Consider the following 7,804-nt stretch of genomic DNA (forward strand, 5'->3'; position numbering starts at 1 on the left):
CAGCCTGCCTGCCGTGCTTGGGGTGGCAAAATACCTAGTGCTGCCCCTGGCTCTGGAGCACTGTGAAGACCCAACCGTGTACGTACTGTCGCTGGGGTGGACAGCCCTGTGCAGGCACTGAACAAGTCCTTATATCACTTTTGTGGCGGGAAAAGTTCTGAGGAGATGGAACGCTGAGGGCTGGTTTTGGCGGGAAAAACTGGTTTTGACTGGTTTGAGCCTGTGTCTTGATGGTAAACAAGTCCACTCTCAGAGATGGAGTCCAAGGGTCAATAGTTCATATACTCCATATTGGATCTTATTTTAAAGCCAGTGATTTACTTCATAAACATCTTATTAAACAACTAATTGAACATATTAAACAGTTTATACTTCTTACACCTAACATTCTGGAATGTAAAGGCACTTCCCATGATACAGTAGACTATTGTGCAAATGCAAATTCAAGTTGGCAGGGGTGTCCCAGTTATCAGGTGCCTGACAGATTTTGACCACTTGTGGGTCTTTTGGGAGTCCAAATAACAGACATTAAATTCTGGGCTGTGGTTCCACAAATAAAATTAGCTGGTTGTAGTAGAGTATCTCCAGGAGCCATGTTAAGATGGGAATATTCGTCCTTGTGGGAGAGGGCTCTGCTTTCCTGTTTCATGTCCCAAGGCAGTAGGTAATTATCAAATCAAATCTGGTGAAAAAAAGTGACAATCGGCTCTACCACTGATTAAGATTATGGGCTGTTAAAAGTTCTTGTGATCTGTAAGGACCTTGACTGGGAATTGAGCCTCCTCCAAAAGATGTCTCCATTCTTCGAATGCTGTTTTGATTGTGAGCCGCTCCTGGTCCCAGATATCATTGTTTTTCTCAGCAGGGTTTAGTTTATGGGAATAATACACACAATGATGGAAGTTGGTTACAGGGGACCTGCATTTTGTGAAAGTACAAACCCATTTGCAAAGTTTGATGCATCTGTTTCTTTGGTAAAAGGTTTGCTAGCGTCTAGATGCACAAGAACAGTAGCTGAAGTGAAAGCTTTCTTCAGTTGATCCAAGGTTGACTGTACCTCCATTGACCAGACAAAACAAATCTGTTTTTGGAGGAGTGCAGTTATTGGTGCCACTTGCTGGGAGAATTCTTCATTGAGACACCAATAAAAATTGACAAACTCCCTTGACATCCTTTGGGGCACTCCTCCTAGTGATGGCAGACACTTTCCGTGGGTCATTGTTAGGCCCTCGAAAGAAATGATATAACCAAGGAACTTGATAGTGTCCTTTTCAAATTCACATTTATCTGGTTTGGCATAGAGGTGATTCTGGCAAAGTCTGTCAAAGACAAGGCAAACATGTTGCTCATTTAGCTTCTAGTTTTCAAAGAAGACGAGAATGTCATCTAAACAGATAACAAAAAATCAGTCCAGCATGTCCTTCTTGAGTGTTACATAGCTCATATGCCATAACTAACTACTCAAAATGTCCATACTGAGTGCAAATTGCTGTCTTCCACTCATCACCTTCTGATATGAACCAGATTATAGGTGCTGCGAAGGTCCAGTTTAGAAGAATCCCTCGATTCAGGGCCCAGTAATCAACACAGGGGTGCAGGGTGCCATCTTTTTTTGCCATGAAAAAGGTCAGAGTCATCCCCCCCCCCCGAGAACTACAAGGGCAAGTAAACCCCTTCTCTGAATTTTCATGGAGGTGTTCCTGGAATGTCTGGAGTTCCAGTTCTGAGAGGGAGTGAATATGGCTGAAGAGAATGTCAGGCCCAAGCTGCAGGTCGATGGGGCAATCATAATTGTGACGCATAGGCAAAACATTTGCCCTCCTTTTGTCTAAGATATCACCATAGTCTCAATATTTCTCTGGAATACCCAACATGGTTGAAGGGGTGACAGAGAGGGCAGCTTCTAGCTTTAAAGTCCCCCCTCCCCTTCAGCCACTAAATCGTGAGTGGGTTCAGCTCTGACGCCTGACCTTGAAAGACATGACTGGCAGCAGAATCTTGAGGTAACGTGCACTATGAATGAGCCCCACTGGATGCATGAGTCGTGGGCAACCCATCCAGGAATACCAAGGATGACAGGGGAGTGAGGGATGCATATCAGTACAAACTGTAGATCTCCAAATGGGCTTGCATGTTGGTCGTAGTCAGTAGTGTTGTTTGATGAGTAACTGGGCCAGAGAAGAGTTGGGAACTCATAATTGGATTACACCTAATTGGGGTTGCTTTTATGCTGAGTTAATCAGGGATCTCTCATGTTGAGGATGTTATGAGTCTGAACAAATCCTATGTCCATAAAGTTGTCAGAACCCAAGTCCACCAGCGCCCTCAGTTCAACCTCAGATAGAGCAAAATGGCATAACTGAAGAGGAAGTTGGAGCGCGGTGGCTCATTGGCCACCAATGGCCAGAGTACTGGTTGACAAAAGGTGCTTTCCCAACCAGGACAGGACATGAGTCTTATTGGGGAATACCTGGATGTACTGCCCAGGTTCCCTGCAATATAAGCATAAGTCTAAAACTTGTTGCCAGTTCTTTTCTGAATCAGTAATGCAGGGTCAAATCTGCTTGGCTTGGGAGGGTCGAAAACTGGACTCCCTTTCTAGTTGGCATTTGGCTAAGCGATTGTTGATGCACAGCTTGACCAGGGCATGTCTAGGTGGAATGGTGACTTTATCTGTGCCAGCTCATCCTTAATTTCTTCATCTAAGTGCTGGTTGCTAAGTGCTGGAATTCCTCAGTGAACCTGGCAGCTGGTCTGTTCCCTTGGTGTAGACTCTGAAGTGCACTCTTAGCAGAGTGGGCACAATTCGGGTACTAGAAAATAATCACCATGTCTTGGATAAATTCCTCAATTTGCCCTCGTAGGCTGATAATGAGCCCCACTTGGGCCTGGTCAGTGGGCAATGACAGGAGTCTTAGCATGAACAGGAGCCGGCATTGATTCAGGAAGCTGCAAAATTTCCTGCAGTCACCATCAAACTGAGCCAGCGGATTCTTTGGTTCCTCAGGGACATGGGCCTGAGGTAGTGAGATCTGTTCCTGCAGGGCCATGATCTGGATCTGCAGCCTCTGGATCTGCAACAAGGTACCCGTTTCCTCCATCAGGAAGAGAGATGCCTTAAAGGGGTTCAGTCTCACAGCTGAGCCTAGTTTTCAGTCTTTTTCTGTCAAGAACATGACCAGGACGTGCACGATCAGGCCTAATGGTCAGAGCCCCTACGGTAACCTGGCTGGAGGGAAGAACGGAGCTGAGCTGGAGTCAAGAATCAGGGCCATGGGACAACTGGGGACGTAATTGAGAGCAGAGGCGAGGGTCAGAGCCAGTGATCAGAAGCTGAATATCAGAGCCAGTGGGTGAGCCAGAGACTTGTCAGGAAACAGAGCCGGGGTGTCAAGGATGGAGAAGGGTAGGGGCTGAAGTGGGCACAGGAGCAGGCAGGACAGGAAGTGGGACCAAGCACAGCTGCAGACAGGAAACTCATTGAGCAGCCAGTGAGCTTGGCTGGATTAAATAGTAGTTATCTCGGCCCCCTCATCAATGAGGAAGTGCAATCAGGCAGCCCTGGTAGGATCAGCTCAGCTGTGTCCACTGTATTGCTAGAAAACTGTCCCGCTCCTCGACATCCTTTTTCCACCCCAAAACTCCACTCAGCCCATGGGCCAGGCAGGAAAAATGAGAGTTGGCCAATAGCTGATCTGCTTGTCCTGTTATCCCACCAGCACAGACTAAAGTTGGGGTGGGGGGAGGGAATCATCATCCCAGGGGGTGAGTTAAAACTACTTTAAGCAAGAGCGAAGAGTTCTCTATTTATCCACAGAACAGGTGCAGGCTCCTGATATTAGTAATTATTGCTATTAATAATAATAATTAATAAGCAGTAGTCAGCTACATTCGCGGGGGTATTTCTTGCTGCTTTTTGCATATCTCAGAAATTCCTGATCTTGTACAGAGATGAAAAAATAAGGGCCATCCCTTGAAATAAGGGACTGTTGGCAACCCTACTGTAAGCTCTTTAGGGGAGTGACGGTCATTTGTTACGTGTTTGTGACGGACAAGGGGGCCCAACCTGGTTGTGGACGTTAAGGATTATTTCAATATAAATGTTATACAGTAGTAATAGCACTGCCCGCCTTCCAGTGTACCAATGTCCCACGGCACCATCTGAATTGTCTTTTTATGTATCTGACTATTTCCCTAACATACTTTTATTTTAATCTTCTAACTAGGGGTTTTTCAACACTCCCTGTGTGATTGGAAGTCTTGTCCCAAATGTCCTGGCTTTTGTGGCCTCAGAAGACACTAAGCGTATGTCCATACAGCAATAAAACTCCTACAGGAGGCCCAGGTCAACTGACTTGGGCTCCCTGGGCTCCATTTGCGGGGCTGTAAAATTGTGGTGTAGAAATTTGGGCTTGGGCTTTTGATCTCTGGGACCCATACCTGTCATAGGTGCCCAGAGCTTAGGCTCCACCCTGAGCCCGAACATCTGCACCACAATTTTACAACCCCACAGCCTGAGCCCCATGAAATCAAGTCAGCGGGCCTGGGCCAGCTGCAGGTGTTTAATAGCCGTATAGACACACCCTAACATTCAGACCCAGAACAGCTGCTTTGTACCATTTACTAGTATGGGTGCTAAAGGAGATTCACATTCTTTTCAACCAGCATGCTGATGTGCAGCAGACCAAGCAAGCAATGGATATTTCCCACATCATAGGGATGAATGAGGATGCTCTTTAAATTACCTATAAAACACTTTGAGTCAAACTGCTGAGGTTGACATGGACAGCTTGCTAAGCTTATTGATCATCTTCTGTTTAAATTAAAGTTTGATGTCCTGGAACAGGCTATTCAGCACAGAGCGCTAATGGGGTGGGATGAGATAGAGGAAGCAAGAAAGAAACATACACACAGGGGAAATGGATGATGTTCAAACAAAAACAAAAAAAAAGAGGGTTATGTGCTGAATAGGTTCTGTGGATTAGTTAGTGGATTAGTGGCAATAAAAAGAATGCAGCATGAATGGTGAAGGGGGCTTTTGCTGTGTGATTAAAGGCAAAACAGGCAGCTTATTAGATGTCTAAAATATCAGAGCCAGAAGATGAAAAGGAAGATGGCAAGAATGACTGTAAACGTGCATAAAAGCTAAGAAATTTCTGCTAGATTTTCTGCTAGAATTTCAAGGCAGCTTTTGGGGAGCTGGCTTATATGTGATTCTGCCAGCTCCCTAAGAAAGGGTGGACTGAGGCTAAATGGAGGGTGGGAGATGCCAATATTTTGGGCCTTCAGGGTGGACCCTTCTTCCCAGCCCCTATCTATCTATCACACTCACCAGCATGGTACCTTGGTTATGTGGAAGGAGGGGAAGAACCATTAAAATGGAAAAATAATTGGGTTAGGGAGAAGAAAACAGAGATTGTCAGAAGAAGAGAAGTCCAGACAGTGAAGGATGCAGCAGGATGCAACAGGGCAGAGGCAGTTTTATTCATTTTGTAAAGTTTTTAAAAAAGGGAAAATGACCTGGAAAATGAAGACAGATTTAATTTAAAAACTGGCTGCATTTGCTGATTAAACAAAATTGTTGAGTAGAAAATCCAGGCAAGCAAAGTAGAACACACACATATTCAAAATGTAAGAGTGTGTGGCCATCCCTCCCTGTCAATCTCAGAGCGAGGTCATGCCCCCTTGCTGTCTCATACCTAGAAACGCAGCATGGAAAGGGGAAACTAGCTATCTCTGGTGCCCAGGCTCTCTGAGCTGGGCTGGGCAGTAATCAGTCTCTGGGGCGTAAGCCCACAGGCAGGGTAGAGCCCCAAACCGTCTATGGCTCTGGCCCTCAAGCAGGGCCAAACAGTCAATAGTCTAGGAGCCCAGGCCCTGTCAATCTCGGAGGGAGGCCATGCCCCCTCACTACATAAGTGTTCTGGTAAATTTTGGATTAGGGGCTCTAGGAACAGACAGAAAATATCATATGGAAACATAATATAGAATACTGAGCAAGAAAAGGTCTTGATGTTATGATGAGTGGGACACAGCACTCGGGCAGATGTAATGATTGTTACTAGCTTTATGTGACTTGTTCTTAACATAGGAATATTAATCACTATACAAAAAAGTAGGAGAGACTCAAACCAAAACCCTGGATCCAGCATCCCAAATTTTGGAAAAGTTCTGATATGAAGATCAGTGTTGTGGCTTGGGTCATATCATAGCCTGAAAAAAACTCAAGACCAAAACTTTAAAACGTGCCCATTGCCTTCGGTGCCTCATGTTCTGGATGCCCAACTGAGACACCTAAGAGCTGATTTTCAGAGGTACTGTGCATGCTAAACTCCACCTTCAAGTCAATGGGAGCTGCAGGAACTCCACATCTCTGAAAAAGGGTCCTCAGTGTCTAAAGTCAGGCACCAAAAAATTGTGGCACTCAAAATTGGTGGCTGCTTTTGAAAATATCCAGACCTGAGCAATGTAATAAGCTGCTTTTTTTAGGAAAGGAGATTAAAAACAAAGTGATGAAGAGAGCAAGACAGCTTCCACCACATAAACCAGTATCAGCAATTACAAACTCCTGTGTCATTAACTCAACAGCAGTGTTGCATTTTCTTCTCTGCACCAGAACTATGGATGCCAGAATCCAAAAGGAAGTAGAAGGAGGAGGAAGGGACCAAACTAAGGTCTTAAAAATGTACATAGGTAAAAAGGGTCATTGTGGTGTTTTAGAAAATGTCCTGCCTCTTGCCTTTCTGCCAGATTTACAGTCTTTCCTCCAAACATAAATCTAGAAGTAACACATGAATCTTTGCCTACCTCTTCTATTCCATCTCCCCGGTCACAGCTCTAGGAAATGCAATAATATTGATAAGTCTGACACTGAAGCCCACATGCAGCTAGAATGAAATGCTGTTTGCACTACAACATACCTTCTTGAAATAGGCATAAAGAGCCCAATTCTTTCTTGCCCCTCTATGCTGCTCTAGTATCAGGGAGTGGAGAGCTAGTGGATACCGATCTTAGGCTGTATTACCAGCACATGGAGCCTAACTCAGCTGGCATTGAGTCAGGATAAGCTGATTTGGGCTCATGGGCCCAAGAAGGTTAAAATCAATGTCAGTGTTAGGGAAATAGTCAGATACATAAAAAGAAAATTCAGATGGTGCAGTGGGACATTGGTACACTGGAAGGCAGGCAGTGCTATTACTACTATATAACATTTATATGAGCCAGAGGTGGGAAGGGACACTCTGGGAAGGAGGAAGTGTGTGTCTGGAGCACAATGCACTGTGGCTAGTCTCTGCTTCTCATTGTCCATATGTAAGGGGACTGTTATCCCCTTACTAACATTCAGTGGGGGTGTTTTGGTTGGCTAGCTCCCAGTACCAAAAGGGGAAGGGTTGATAGGAAATGAGGACTCTGAGACTGACAGTCCACAGAGGTAATGGGGGGAGGCCAAAGCTCCAGGTCAGCCTGATTGACTGGATGGGCAGGCTAATCAAGGAGTCAGGAGGCCCGGGGGGGGTTCTGTCCTCCATGTGAGCTGGAATTGCCTGGGTCAGACAGAGTGGGGCTGAGCTAAGGAGAGAGCAGGGGCCCAAGCTAAGCTGCTGGGAGCAAAGCTGCAGCCCCAAAGCCAGAGCACAGCCCAGAGAGAGCAGACCTGCCCTGGGAGGAGAGCTGCAGCAACCAGAGCCAGAGGGGCTAGAGAAGCAGCCCAGGAAGCAGGTCAGATTCTGGGAGAAGAGTCACAGAAGCAGCCTGCAGAGCAAACCTGTCCTAGGAGCAGAGCTGTAGCAACTGGGGCCAGAGA

The sequence above is a fragment of the Mauremys mutica genome, chromosome 4 (genome assembly GCF_020497125.1).
Source record: "Mauremys mutica isolate MM-2020 ecotype Southern chromosome 4, ASM2049712v1, whole genome shotgun sequence".
Taxonomy (NCBI): Eukaryota; Metazoa; Chordata; order Testudines; family Geoemydidae; genus Mauremys; species Mauremys mutica.